This window comes from Phyllobates terribilis, unplaced genomic scaffold, assembly GCF_046119375.1.
Source record: "Phyllobates terribilis strain yellow unplaced genomic scaffold, ASM4611937v1 Scaffold_5__5_contigs__length_657084704, whole genome shotgun sequence".
Lineage (NCBI taxonomy): Eukaryota > Metazoa > Chordata > Amphibia > Anura > Dendrobatidae > Phyllobates > Phyllobates terribilis.
In genome coordinates this window covers 409,952,490-409,968,435 of record NW_027362765.1, presented here as the reverse complement: position 1 = coordinate 409,968,435, position 15,946 = coordinate 409,952,490, and the positions used below count along the sequence as shown (strand labels likewise).

Sequence of the window (15,946 nt, the reverse complement as noted above, 5' to 3'; positions counted from 1 at the left end):
TAGAATTCCTGGCAGTGGTGTGGGCAGTCACCGAACGCTTTAAGCACTACCTCGCCTCTTCCCGGTTCACCGTGTACACGGATAACAACCCGTTGACACACCTGGATACGGCAAGACTCGGTGCCCTGGAGCAGAGATGGATGGCCCGCCTGTCCAACTATGAGTTCACGATCAAATACCGGGCAGGACGCTCCAATACCAACGCGGATGCCCTGTCCAGAATGCCAAACCTACCGGACGTAGGGGAAGATCCAGAGGAATTGGAAGAAGTTGAACTCCCCGCGTTCCACCGTCATGGGACTATCCAGTATTCCCACCGTGTAAGGAGTAAGCAATCCGCTACGTTCAATCCCTTACCTCATTACAACTGGGCGGAAACGCAAGACAGTGACCCCGCCGTCCGACTGGTGAAGGAGATGCTGACTCAGCCAGATGCCCGCCTTGACCCAGACGCTCCGGAGGAGGCCAAGCAACTGTGGATTGAGAAGAGTCGACTGTTCCTTTACAAGGGGAAGTTGTGCCGCAGAATGGTTAACTCCCGGACGCATGAACTGATCTGGCAAGTAGTGGTGCCAAGAAGAGACGCGGCTATGGTACTGGAGGCATACCACGATGGAGCTGGGCACTTCGGGTGGAAGAAGCTGGAGTTCCTGCTGCGCGGGCGGTTCCACTGGGTAGGCATGAGGGGAACCATCGAGAGGTGGTGCAGAGACTGTGGACCGTGCCACCTAAGAAGGAAGGACCGTGCCAGCCAGAAGACTCCCTTGCAGCCCATCATCACCCGACAGCCACTGGAACTGGTAGCCCTGGACCATGTGAAACTGGCTCCAAGCAGATCTGGGTATGTCTACGCCCTCACAATCGTAGATCATTACTCCCGGTTCCTGGTGGTGGTCCCGGTCAAGGACTTAACGGCTCAAACAGCAGCTAGAGCCTTCCAGCAGCACTTCTGCCGTCCACACGGATACCCGGAGCAGGTGCTGACGGACCAGGGACCTGCCTTTGAAGCGGAAGTCTTCCAGGAGTTCTGTACTCTGTATGGCTGCCGGAAGATAAGAACAACACCCTATCATCCGCAAACCAATGGGCTCTGCGAGAAAATGAACCAGGTGGTGATAGATCTTCTGAAAACATTGCCCCTGGAGGAACGCAGTCTGTGGCCTGAGAAACTGCCTGATCTGGTGGACCTATACAACCACATCCCGGTAGGTTCTACCAACTGTACCCCGGCTTACCTAATGAGAGCAAGACCTGGTAAGCTTCCTGTTGATCTGGAGATGGGAGTCCTGACACCCGAGGACACTTCACCAGAAGCAGACTGGGACACAGAAAGGCAGCAGCAGTACCGGAAAGTACAGGAGAGCGTGGAGCGAAGTCTCTGTCAAGCTAGAGAAAGACAGGAGAAGACTTACAACCAGTATGCTCCCGCTGTTCCCCTGGTACCTGGAGAGCAGGTCTTGAAGAGGAAGAGACGCCTCCACAAGTTCGACGACCAGTGGGAGAAGGACCCGTACACCGTACTGCCCTCTAGCCATGAGAACCCGAAAGTCTGCATAATCAGTAAGGATGGAGGAGAAACCACAGCCATTGTATCCCGAGATCACCTGAAGAAGTGTCCCGAACAGCTACGAAGCCCTGAAGAAGAACAAGAAGACCCTCGACCCGCAGAGGAAAGGGAAGATATGGTTAGTACTGTGCTCGGAGACTTCCCTCGGTCTTGGACTCAAGTCAATGGCGCAGTTGTGGTACCCGTCCTCACCTTCCTCCAACCAGCATCCCAAGTGCCTACGGAGAAACAGGTAGAGCTGGAAGAGCAGCCGGTCCAGGAGGCAGAAGACCCCACACAAGCAGACCAGGAGGATCAACCCTCTGCTTATAGTGAGCCTGCCGTACCCCTAGTGAGCCAAAGAGCCCGTAGACAGCTGCCCAGTTTACCTTTGACAGCTCCTACACCCCGTAGCTCAGGACCAGTCAGTCAGCTCCGTAGGTCCACTAGAGCCACTAGAGGCCAGTTGCCCGTACGTTGGAGGATCTAAGTGTTTAGACTGTTTATTTGTATTTACCTGTTTATTGTTGCCTGTAAATAATTGTGTATTTTTAGTTATTTTATAGGTGTCGTTTAGGGATTATCCGGAATCCTTTGTACATATGTTTGGAGCGTAACCCAGGAATGGACTAAAGACTGTTAAGGACTCGGGGCAGGACAGACCCCTACCTGGTTACGGCTCCCTGTCTCTTGGTGAAATGGACACCTTTGTTTTCTTCAAAGACTGCACCCGGTTGCGGACACGCCGTGACCATCATAATGTGTTTTTCTTTGTTATGCTGTTTTTGTTTATAACTTGTTTTGTTTACAAAAATATGTTTAGTCTCGGAGTACTAAATTTCACTAGGGGGGAATGTGGCACCCCAGGGGTCTGGTTTCCACAGTAATAGCAGTATTACGTCTGAGAGCAGGTGGGAGGTCTCCTGGTTAGGAATCCTATGCATGCCACACCTCCTGCCCAGTCCTGGGAGGGGAAGAACTTCCCCTATATAAAACTAGGGCTGAGGCAGGGTTAGGGAGAAGAAGAGGAGTCCCAGACAGAGACACAGTCTGGTCTGGAGAGGAGCAGCTATAGGAAAGAAAGATCAGGAGCTCAGTGGGAGCAGTGCTAAAAGGAGTCAGGGGCTGGAAGCTGTAGAGCTCGCCCTGATTGAAGAGTTCTTACCGGACCCGGAGTCCGAGGCTGTGGGGACTAATCCTTACCCAGCAGCAGAAACCGCCCGGCAGGGGATTTCACCGGCCATACGGTGAGCACCACACGGTACACTCAGGGACGTGGGCTACTTTTACCCGCCTCTAGCAAGGTAGCCAGAAGAGTACAATTAGTTGGGGAGGCCTACAACTCCGCCTGGCCAGGGGAGATCCTATCTGCTCACAGACTGACCAGGCCCCGATCGCTAGCCAGTACTCCGGGAGGGTCTACCTTTGCCACCAGTAAAGACCCTGAACTACACCGCACCGTCTCTGAGTGGTTCCTGGTGCCTGCGAGCAACTCTGCTAACCCCATCATTCACGTCGGCTGCCCTGAGGCCATACCCCTCCCGTTGGGGGTTATACCATCCACGCTGCACATCCGTACCACCGGCCTCAGCGGTCTGCCCTGCAGCGGCGGCTTCATAGCCGCATTCAACGGGTGGCGTAGTCGAACACTCTAACATCTACTGCTAAAGATTGCCGCTCAGCTTGACTCCCTGGGCACGGACCGGGTCACCGCCACGAAACTACTACCCCTCTCAGATCCGGCTCCGGGTAGGCCCCCGCGTGCTCAATGCTACTCAGCACAGGCCCAGGGGCGCGTCACTGGGACAAAGCAATGGTGGGGGGCTGGGAGAGACCAATTATGTGGGGCTGGGAGAGAGCAATGATGGAGATGCTGGGACAGAGTAATGATGGGGGTGCTGAGAGGAAATGATGGGGGTGCTGGGAGAGTGCAATGATGGGGGTGCTGGGAGAGAGCAATGATGGGAGGGCTGGGAGAGAGCATTGATGGAGGTGCTGGGACAGAGTAATGATGGGGGTGCTGGGACAGAGCAATGATGGTGGCTGGGAGAGAGCAATGATGGGTTGGTGGGACAGAGCATGATGCGGGTGCTGAGAGAGAGCAATGATGGGGGTGCTGGGAGAGAGCAATGATGGGGGTGCTGGAAGAGAGCAACGATGAGGGTGCTGGGACAGAGCAATGACGGGGGTGCTGGGACAGAGCAATGACAGGGGTGCTGGGAGAGAGTAATGATGGGGGTTCTGAGAGATAGCAATGATGGAGGTGGTGGGAGAGAGCAATGACGGGGGTGCTGGGAGAGAGCAATGATGGGGATGCTGGGAGAGAGCAATTATGGGGGTTTCACTTTGCTTGTACTGTGAAGCCTTGTATGTTTTCCGTGTGCACATAGCCTTACAGTTAATTGGGGAGAGTCACAGAGACTGAATAATTTATATTATTGGCCGGTGCAGATTATAGTTAATGGGGGGCACAGTGCTGCTTATCACTTTATATTTTGATTACTAAGTGGCTAATAGTATATTAATGGGGGGGGGTTACATATCTGTAGTCAAGGACGCAGAGCGGGGGAGACACTTGTATACATACAATATGTGACCTTGTTATTTTCTAGGCTGGAGATCATCGTGACAAGACGAGTCGTGGCTGGGAGATGTCGACATGAAGGTCCAACCAGATGGAGAAGAAGCAGCAGAAACCGACTCTGATCAGATGAGACGTCAGCGGTAAGTGCCTGGATGTAAATATTATTCTGTATCTGCACTGTGTGACTTGGAGTGATAATGTTATCTGTAAAATCCCTTAGGCCACATTCTCACATTTGTGTGAAATGTCCGTGTGCTGCCAGATCTTTTTATCGGATGGTCCACGGACTCGTACAGTTTTATAGATCCATTCACACATCCATGAAAATCACGGATCTGAGAATGAGATCTAAGAGGGTCAGAGAATGTCCTGTTTTGATCCGATTTTGAGGATTAGAATAGGACATGCTCAATGCGTCAGTAAAACAGGGCAGCACACCGACACTGCACACAGATGCAGGAATGTAGCCTTATTATGTATAGCACAGTCCCTTAGTATATAGTGTTCTCACTTATTATGTATAACGCCATCCTTAGTTATATAGTTTCCTCTTTTATTATGTATAGCGCCGTCCCTTATTATGTACCATCCTCTCTAGTGGCTCACAGTTGGGGGATCATACTGTGTTGGGGTGAGCATACTTTACCCTGGGAGTTGAGGTGGGGTACAGTAGGGTCATTATACTGTGCCTGTGGAGGAATTCACCATGGGGGTTTCATACTGTGTTTGGGGGGCCCTTTTATTGGCATCACACTTTATGGGGCAATGAAAGAGGAATCTAGGACGTCAGCAGGAGGAAAATTACTGTCAAGGATGGAAAGTTGTGAGATCTGATCTTTGGTGACCCCGACAATTATTTACATTTTTTTTTGGGGGGGGGGGGGGCAATTAGAGCTTCTGCTATGGGGCCCCATGATTCCTATGTACGCCCCTGGTTGTTATGCTCCTGTATGATTTTAATACATATGCAGCTCTGTACAGTCTTGAAGGATAATGCAGTTGAAGGGTTAAGTCATCTAGAATGAAGAAGTTGTGGTGTCTAAACAAGCTATTTGCTTCTGTACTTACTCATGTGACTGAAGGAGCCGAGGATCCCTACAGAATGTAACTGGAGTATTTCAATAAAAAGACCCCTGAGGGGGCAAAATGAAACATCTGCAGGGTGAGTCACCGCACCTACTGGCACCGAACCCAATACCAAGCGATGGAGCAGCGGTCTCCCGTCTTTTTCTTTGAATGCATTCCTGTGAGCTAGTGTTACTCTTCTGCAGATTACAGCTCTAACCTCCCCCCTTCTCTTTATTCGTTCCAGCATAATATCCAAGGCTGTTTGTCTTCCTTCTGATCTTTCTGCTTATGCAATGTCATCGAGAACACAATGGCTCATTTTACATGAGTCATATAGCGCGACTGTAATGCATAAGATCACTTTGATTTACTCAATTAAACACAGTCCTTCATAAAATGCTTTGATTGCAGCCCACAAAAGTAATTTCCTCTGCAAATAAAGCAAACTTTATTGAATGAGAGTGTTGGAAACCATATAGCCATATAGGCTCTCGTGTAATATGACTGACCCAAGCCTAGCAGCTGTAGAATCTGCAAATAAATGATGGCGTCATTTGTAGACAAGATTTTCGGCTACCAGTAATTTTAGTATTTTATTACGTCTAGATCTATATTTTGTCTTCGGTTTTACAGTGTCCATCAATGGGCTCGTCTAGTATTTTAAAGACATATTGCTCGGTTAACTTTGGATGCCAATTGACTGTTTTAATTAACCTTTTAGTGACCACTGATACAACTGTATCTTTTACGGCGCTTTAAAAACCGTTTTATCACCTGAGATTATGGGTCGTGGGTCGAGTTCTCGGCTTTCTGAGACAGCCAATCACCTACAGGAGAAGGCAAAAGGGACATTTTACCACTTCTGCCATCCTGATCACTGCAGCGTTGTGCATTCAATGAACGCAGCGACACAACCCAGCTCCAGCTAGTTTCACTATAACTGGATCTGCCATAAAAGCCCAAGTTAACAGGATAAAACAGCCCTAACAAATAGTTAAGTAAACATGCAAATTGCAGGGTATGGAGACTTATAGGCTCTACAATGCTCCTCTGTAAAATAAATATGCAAATTGTCCCTTCAGAGAGGAAGAGCACTTGAACTCTATCTAGTGCTACTTATTAGAAATAGCAATCCTTAAAGTCAATATTGACCTTTTAATGCACCTTGTTAAAAGCCCAACCAGAAACTCAATTTGCAGACATGTTTCGGGGTGTTGCCCCTCCTCAGTGAAAAGAATGAGATCTTATTTGGCTATATGAGAGGCCACTGACTGGAGTCTAAGGGATAATGTTAGTCCCTGTATAGAGTGACATGCCTGACGTGTCAGTGTAAGTAGACTTATAGGCTTTGTAATGCTCATTTGGGAAATTAAACATGTTATAAGTCTCCTTACACTAGCATGTCAGGCATGTCACTCTCTACAAGGAGAAATGTTGCCCCTTATAACCCTGTCAGAGACCTCTCATACAGCCAAATCCAATCTCATGCTTTGCACTGTGCAGGGGCAACACCCCTAAACACGTGTCTGCAAATTGAGATTTTGTTTTGGCTTTTATCCTGAGTCATGTGATAAGGCTTATTAAAAGGTCAGCAATGACTTTTAGGATTGCTACTTCCAGTAGGTGGCATTAGAGTTAAATTTCTCTTCCTCTCTAAAGAGACAGTTTACATATTTATTTCCCAGAGGAGCATTGTACGGCCTATAAGTCTCCTTACCCTGACATGTCAGGAGGTCACTCTCCACAAGGAGAAACATTACCTGTTAGAGCATAGTAAAGCAAAAAGAAAAAAAATGAAGACGTGAAAGGCCTGTTCTGGTCATTCGGGGATACATCATAAAAATATAACGTAAAAAAAAACGTGGAGAATGAAAAAAAAATGTGAATACATTCTGATAAACGCAGGAAATAAACACCCACCAATCATAAATAAAGCCCTGCCCCTGTATCGGTCACCTTAGCTGAGGAACAGCAATGGAGGAAAGAAATACAATTATTATTTTACTGCGTTAAAAAAAATTAGCTTGAAATAAATTCTTGTATTTATCAATTTTTTCACATAATGCGAAATAACGCCACAAAGTAACCTCTATTTGGATAAAAATGTTAAAATAATAATCCACTACATTATAAAAAATAATCACTTTAATAATGTCACGCAAGGTGAGGGAAAGACTAAGTGCACAATCAAGGGAAGAAGGAGAAGAAGCCCAAACACTAGGGAAAGGGAGAGTGGAGACCCCTAGGCAGATCTGTCACCCTGACTGCACTAACGTCCCTAAATAGGTTCCGCACCTATCGCCGAGCAGGAAGCCTAATCCCTGACTGCCCCTAGCGATAGGCCCTAGAGAGGGAGGGGACGGGGTGAGCACTAGTCAGTCCCCACTGCAACTAAAGACAAACAGGTAAACAGACAAGGGAAAACACTTAGCTTGAGAAGACATCAGAGAGATCACACCAACTATCCTCCATGGGTACTCCAAGAAGACACTAGCCAACTACTAGTACTTCAGGACAGGATAGAAGAAAATAGAGCTATCACCGGCGACTCTCTGGAATGACTGAAGGTATTTAAACATCCAGCAAGGGTGTATCAATTAGCAGCCGAAGGTGGAGGTCACTGCTAGGTCCTAGAGGGAGAAGGATATCACTACACCACAGAGATGAAATGATCAAGAAGGCGCCTGCAGAGCCAAGCACCTTCTACAGCTGGATCCAGAAAGACTGTCTGTCACACCTGACACACCTGTGACAAATAACCTCCCCTAAAATATAGCCATTTTACCCATAATTCTGAGAAATACTACAAAATGCAATAATAATGGTATGATAGTAATGGTATCGCTGCCTGCTAAAGGGGTTGTCTAGTTGGTCAGACCTCAAGTGATCAGACAGTTGTCTCCTAGGTCATAACTTTCTAAGTTGAGACAAACCCTTTAAATGTCATAATAATTCTAAAGATTGGGTGTGGCATCTGAGGACCAGGATCATAGATATATCCATTTATTGTGTCAAACTCGGATGTTATAGATATAGCCTGGAAAATATTGTCCTTCCATTGTCAAGTGAGGCCTCATGGCATGGCGCTGTGCCAGTTGCCTCCAGAGGCCGGTCACTTCATCTTGATTAGAATCACTTTGGTAATTAGGATGTACACAAAGTTTGCCTTTCCAACAATGGTCAGCAACTTGTTGTTGTTACTCTGTATACATACTCTAGGTCTGCTCTCCATCAGATTACCTCCTTCAACTACCTGTTCACACCAGGGGGTGCAAGCAGAGATCCTAGGCCCCCAGCCTTTGATCTGTATAATTACTACTCCATTGATGACATACAGATTATTTCAAATACTGCGTATTAGATTAATACAACATACTACATTTAAATATGGATATTTTTATTAGATAATTATAATGGAATCCTACTTTTTTGGTGGAAAAAAGTGCATTCTAATATTGACTTTTCCAACCTTGTAGTGATGGAAGAGGGAAACACTTTTGATTTTGATAAAAAAAAACATATGGGAAATTAGATCTATCAAACAAAGAGTGAATATCGCCTAAGGCAATTCTCTGTGCCCACAAGTAACTTAAATCACAATACATTGTGCCACGGGCATAATTCTAAATATGACTCATGAGCAGCTGATGTTTTGTACCATTGTGACATCCAGATTTACCTTAAAGGGAAACTATCATAAAAAATAACCAATTGTGTAATTAGGTCTGTGAATAATATGTATTCAAAGAAAAATGTTGGCAATGTTTTTTTTTTTTTTTTTTATATATATACAGTACAGACCAAAAGTTTGGACACACCTTCTCATTTAAAGATTTTTCTGTATTCTCATGACTTTGAAAATTGTACATTCACACTGAAGGCATCAAAACTATGAATTAACACATGTGGAATTATATACGTAACAAAAAAGTGTGAAACAACTGAAAATATGTCATATTCTAGGTTCTTCAAAGTAGCCACCTTTTGCTTTGATGACTGCTTTGCACACTCTTGGCATTCTCTTGATGAGCTTCAAGAGGTAGTCACCGGAAATGGTTTTCACTTCACAGGTGTGCCCTGTCAGGTTTAATAAGTGGGATTTCTTGCCTTATAAATGGGGTTGGGACCATCAGTTGTGTTGTGCAGAAGTCTGGTGGATACACAGCTGATAGTCCTACTGAACAGACTGTTAGAATTTGTATTATGGCAAGAAAAAAGCAGCTAAGTAAAGAAAAACGAGTGGCCATCATTACTTTAAGAAATGAAGGTCAGTCAGTCCGAAAAATTGGGCAAACTTTAAATGTGTCCCCAAGTGCAGTTGCAAAAACCATCAAGCGCTACAAAGAAACTGGCTCACATGAGGACCGCCCCAGGAAAGGAGGACCAAGAGTCACCTCTGCTTCTGAGGATAAGTTTATCCGAGTCACCAGCCTCAGAAATCGCAGGTTAATAGCAGCTCAGATTAGAGACAAGGTCAATGCCACACAGAGTTCTAGCAGCAGACACATTTCTTCAACAACTGGTAAGAGGAGACTTTGCGCAGCAGGCCTTCATGGTAAAATAGCTGCTAGGAAACCACTGCTAAGGACAGGCAACAAGTGGAAGAGACTTGTTTGGGCTAAAGAACACAAGGAATGGACATTAAACCAGTGGAAATCTGTGCTTTGGTCTGATGAGTCCAAATTTGAGATCTTTGGTTGCAACCACCGTGTCTTTGTGCGACGCAGAAAAGGTGAACGGATGGACTCTACTTGCCTGGTTCCCACCATGAAGCATGGAGGAGGAGGTGTGATTGTGTGGGGGTGCTTTGCTGGTGACACTGTTGGGGATTTATTCAAAATTGAAGGCATAATGAACCAGCATGGCTACCACAGCATCTTGCAGCGGCATGCTATTCCATCCGGTTTGAGTTTAGTTGGACCATCATTTATTTTTCAAAAGGACAATGACCCCAAACACACCTCCAGGCTGTGTAAGGGCTATTTCACCAAGAAGGAGAGTGATGGGGTGCTACGCCAGATGACCTGGCCTCCACAGTCACCAGACCTGAACCCAATCGAGATGGTTTGGGGTGAGCTGGACCGCAGAGTGAAGGCAAAAGGGCCAACAAGTGCTAAGCATCTCTGGGAACTCCTTCAAGATTGTTGGAAGACCATTTCCGGTGACTACCTCTTGAAGCTCATCAAGAGAATGCCAAGAGTGGGCAAAGCAGTCATCAAAGCAAAAGGTGGCTACTTTGAAGAACCTAGAATATAAGACATATTTTCAGTTGTTGCACACTTTTTTGTTAAGTATATAATTCCACATGTGTTAATTCATAGTTTTGATGCCTTCAGTGTGAATGTACAATTTTCAAAGTCATGAAAATACAGAAAAATCTTTAAATGAGAAGGTGTGTCCAAACTTTTGGTCTGTACTGTATGCAGTTTATTATATATACATACTGTATATATATGTATATCTATAGATATACATAGATAGATATATTGCTCAATATATCATGTACTTAGGCTATTATGTTATACTAGATGGTGGCCCAATTCTAACGCATCGGGTATTCTAGCATATGTCTCCCGACCCTCCTTTATAATGCCCCATGCAGGAAGTCACATCCCCCGTATATAATACCCCATGCAGGATGTCACATCCCCCGCATATAATGCCCCATGCTGGAAGTCACATCCCCCGTATATAATACCCCATGCAGGAAGTCACATCCCCCGTATATAATGACCCATGCAGGATGTCACCTCTCCCCCATATAATGCCCCATGTAGGATGTGACCTCTCCCCCCATATAATGCCCCATGCAGGATGTGACCTCTCCCCCCATATAATGCCCCATGCAGGATGTGACCTCTCCCCCCATATAATGTCCCATGTAGGATGTGACCTCTCCCCCCATATAATGCCCCATGTAGGATGTGACCTCTCCCCCCATATAATGCCCCATGCAGGATGTGACCTCTCCCCCCATATAATGCCCCATGCAGGATGTCACCTCTCCCCCATATAATGCCCCATGTAGGATGTCACCTCTCCCCCCCATATAATGCCCCATGTAGGATGTCACCTCTCCCCCCATATAATGCCCCATGCAGGAAGTCATATCCCCTGTATATCCATCCCCCCATAGTGCCCCATGCAGGTCCCCTATGGCCCCATACAAAAAAAAAAAATCCAATACTCACCTCCCTTCTCAGCTGCTTCTCTGGACTCCAGCGTAGCCGGCATGTTGACGCTGTGCGCTGTGACCGGTCAGGAGAGAGCGCGGTGTAAAGACATCACCGCGCCCTCTGACCTGAGACGTCACAGAGCATCAGCAGAAGACACAGGAGCTGCTGCGGAGGCACGGGGAGGGGTAAGTATGACGCCGGTGCCGGGTTCCTGATCGAGCGGAGGGAGGGACGGGAGGAGAGGGGAGGGACGGGAGGAGAGGGGAGGGGAGGGGTAAGTATGATGCCGGGTGCCGGGGTCCTGATCGAGCGGGGGAAGGGACGGGAGGAGAGGGGAGGGGAGAGGAGAGGAGGGGAGGGGTAAGTATGACGCCGGGTGCCGGGGTCCTGATCGAGCGGGGGGAGGGACGGGAGGAGAGGGGAGGGGAGAGGAGAGGAGGGGAGAGGAGGGGAGGGGCGTCACACATGTCCTCATTATATAAGCGGCCGTAGCCGCTGATCTCCCGACGATAGCTGTAGGTCAGCGGCGCCTGCGGTCGGGGGACTTATGCTGCGAGTAGCCGGCTGCATCTCCCGGCTGCATCGCCGCTGACCTCCGTGCCGCACATGAGCCGCTAACGGCCGCCATGTTTTTCAGAAATGCCACATCACTGATTGGCCGCAGCCGGACCAATCAGCGACCCGGGATTTCCAGGACAGACAGACAGACAGACAAAAAGACAGACAGACAGACAGACGGGATAAGACAATTATATAGTAGATTCACAGTAACACTTTTGCACTTTACTAGTATCAAGGGATATTGAATCAACAGTGGTTTCAATGATATAAATATATTTTCTAAGTATAAATCACTTGGCACTACTGCATTACCATGCACATGCACCAGCACTTTATTATAATGTTCACACTTTATGACAGCCTTTTCCCTTCTATTTCTCATCTTTAGTAGAGATGAGAGAACCTTTCAAGGTTCGATTCGGTTCAGATCATCGAATTTCCCAATGTTCGACCAACTGTTAGACGAACCGTTCGTCGAACATATCTGAACCCCATTGGATTCAATGGGAGGCAAAACCAAACGCATAGACAACACCTTCAAAGGGGCCCAAAAGCTGCCAAAACAGCTCAAATTAGGAGCAGACGCCAGGAAAAGTGGCATCAATTGACCCACAGTACAAATTTTATAATGGCACAGCATGAGATACCAGGGTCTGGGCCAGCATTTACAGCTTTGAATTGAACTTCAAAGTAAGATGAGATGAATGAGGGATCGGTGTAGGCCTGCTGTGCTGGGAGACCTGATACCACATGCAACAGTTCAAACTGCTTTTCTGCTCAGCTACACTCAGGTGGCTCAAACAGCAGTTTCATAGAGTACTATTGGTAGAAAAATTTAAGGATAGTAACACAGGTAATTGACAGAAAGTAAATACAGACCTGCTGGTCTCGGAGCTCTACTGCTACAGGCAACACACATAAAGGAGACCCAACTTTGAGTCTCCACATTTCAAAAAATTATTGCCATACACCACCAAAGTGGCATCAGTTTCACCAGAGTAGAAATAGTATAATGGGGACCGACACCTCTTCCACTACAGGAAAAACATCAGATGAAGACCCAACCAGGAGTCTCCACATTTCAAAAAAATTAAGGGCAGACACCACCAAAGTGGCATCAATTTCACCAGAGTAGAAATAGTATACACCCCTTCCACTACAGGAAACACACCAGATGGAGACCAAACCAGGAGTCTCCATATTTCAAAAAAATTAGGGGCAGACACCACCAAAGTGGCATCAATTTCACCAGAGTAGAAATAGTATACACCGCTTCCACTACAGGAAACATGCCAAATGGAGACCCAACCAGGAGTGTTCACATTTCCAAAAAATTATTGGTAACATCAGCAGCAGTAGCAACAGCAGGCACAGAGGCCATGACAAAGATGTCATAGACTGCAATAATGCGAGATCAATGCAGCACACTAAAAACTACACCATCACCTAGTCTGCGCAGTCTGCGATTGGGGTGCAAAAGTCCTTGGACATCCATGACTTATTAATCTTTATGAAAGTTAGGCGGTCTACATTTTCAGGGGACAGCCGGCTGCGCTGAAGACACGTTCTGAGAGAATGCTGGCTGCCGAGCATGATAAAACCTCCTTGTCGTGAGAGGCGAGCTCAGGCCACTCTTCCATTTTTGAAGACCAAAATGTAAAAGGGTCCAAACCTTCCCTGATGACATTGATATTGAGCTCAAGATACTCCTGCACCATCCTCTCCAGTCATTCACTACATGTCAAACTTGTACTCTGTTGTGCTGGTGCACAGGCTGGTCTAAAAAATGTGTGAAACGACACACAAAAATTGCTTCTGCCACTTACACTGCTGCTGTTACTAATGTTTTTGCGTTGACGAATTGATGTTACCGTTACCGGGGTTGGAAGTCTACAACTGTGATGCACACTCTGTGCCTCACTGCTGTCTTGGGGAAAACCACTCTTAAGGTTGTCTCGATACTCCAGCATGTGCGCGTCCCTTTCCAGGGCGGAAGGCATCTGGCAAAATTTACTCTTGTACTGTGCATCTAACAGAGTGGCAACCCAGTAGTAAGCACTATTTAGAATCCTAACAATATGGGGATCATGTTGCAGATAGTGCAGCAAGAAGGCGTTCATGTGACGGGCTCTTCCATGAGGTCCAAGTCCATGGTCTGTTGGTGGCGGGGTAACATTGAAGCTTGTTTCCTCCATCCCCTCCCGCCAACCACGGAAAATAGAGAGGGGATGATTATCCTCTTCATCTCCTGACTGATGCATGCCCAGCACCTCTTCCTGTTAGAACCCTCCTGTTTGTTTTTTGCATCTTATGTTTTGCGGTCACGTGACCACCTGCCTTTATATTCCAGCTCCGCCCTTTTGGCTGTGCTGGACTTCAGTGTTGTTTGACTGTTTTTCTAGCCAGGTGCTTCAGTGCCTATCTCTGCCAGTTCGCTTGGTCCTTCTGGGACCTCTAGTACCTTTTTGTCAGTTTGTCTTTTTGTGTTCTGCAACAACTTCTCTGTTTAGGAGGTGTCCCATTTTTGTTCCAGTCCTTAGTTCTTTTAGGGACCCCTCCCCTTATGCTATAGGTCTTCGTTCAGACTAGCCGAGGACTAAGGCGGGTCTGTTCGCTAGGAACAGGCAGCACGCTACATCGTAGGGATTCAGCTTAGACTTACTGTAGGGACAGCTTTCCCCTATCTTTCCTTAGTACATGTTGCAGATCATAACACTTCCTCATCCTCCTCCATTTGTTTCTCGGCTCCTGCATCTTCACTAACAGTTTGTCTGGTACCACGAGCCCCCTTCGATCACTGTAATCCACTCTCCCTAGGCACATGCCTGTGCAATGACAGTCTGGTACTTAGAAATATTGTTATCCCCTTCCACATCCTCCTCTGCTTCCTCCTCTTCCTCTGGAACCACCACCTCCTCCCGCAGACTATTCAAAGTGTGCTCCAGCATTTAGGTGACCGAAATAGTGATGCTGATGACGGCTTCATCAGCGATAACCATCTTAGTAGCCATTTCGAAACTGTGTAGAAGGGTGACAGGTTCTTAATCTGTGCCCACTCCACAAACATGATTTGCACCACGTCCTTACTGCGTTGACCCAGGCTATGCAACATGAGATACTGGGTCAGGGCTCGTTGCTGCTGCCACAGTCGCTGCAACATGTGCAGAGTGGAATTCCACTGTGTCATGACATCGTATATCAACCGGTTAACCAGTAGGGCCAAAGACCTCTGTAGCAATGCAAGTCAATGACCCACAGGGTGCCAACGGCGGAAGAGAGCACACAGCGACCGTGCTTTCTGCAATAGCGCATCCAGGCCGGGATAATGGCAGAGAAATTGCTGGACCACAAATTTGAGGACATGAGCCATGCAAGGCACGTGTGTCAGGTTGCCCCGGTGTAGGGCCACCACCAGGTTCGCACCGTTATCGAACACAGCCTTCCCTGGCTCCGGGTTCAGTGGAGACAGCCATTGCTCAAACTCGGCCTGGATAGCTGTCCACAACTCTTGAGCTGTATGACTGCAATCTCCAAGGCATATTAATTTTAACATTGCCTGATTGCAGTGAGCCCTAGCTGCGCAATACGGAGGTGGTGTGTATTCGCTCTGCACTGTTGGAACGCGTGTCTCATTAAGGAACAGGTTGAGGGCAGTTGGAGGCCCAAGAAAAGGGTAAGGAGGTAGAAGCAGTGGAGAAAGTGTTACATAGAGAGGTTTGTTCCTCAAGCCTTAGGGATTCCAAGACTTTTGGAGCAGACCCTTCCCCGCCGACCCCCACAGCCACCAGACTCACACAGTGCCCAGTCAGCGAGATGTAATGCCCCTGGCCATGCTTGCTCGTCCAGGTGTTAGTCATGAAATGCACCCTGGCAGACATAGATTTTTTCAAGGAATGGGTGATGTTGTCTGCCGTCACATGCTGGTGTAGCACAGGCACAGCTTTCTTAGAGAAGCAGTGGCGACTGGGCACCTGGTACTGGGGGACTGCGACGGCCATCAGCTTTTGGAAA

General features: G+C 47.3%; 1 protein-coding gene across 4 annotated transcripts in view; it reads left to right on the top strand.

The window, feature by feature from the left end:
• STK32C (serine/threonine kinase 32C) overlaps nt 1-15,946 on the top strand; it is a 428,186-nt gene that overhangs the window by 160,596 nt on the left and 251,644 nt on the right. Inside the window, exon 2 of one of the 4 annotated variants that reach the window (XM_073685115.1) lies at nt 4,159-4,270. The exons of the other annotated variants lie outside the window; for them this stretch is intronic. The gene's annotated coding sequence lies outside the window, so the exon portion shown is untranslated. The remainder of the gene's footprint in view (nt 1-4,158; nt 4,271-15,946) is intronic. 4 annotated transcript variants of the gene reach the window in all.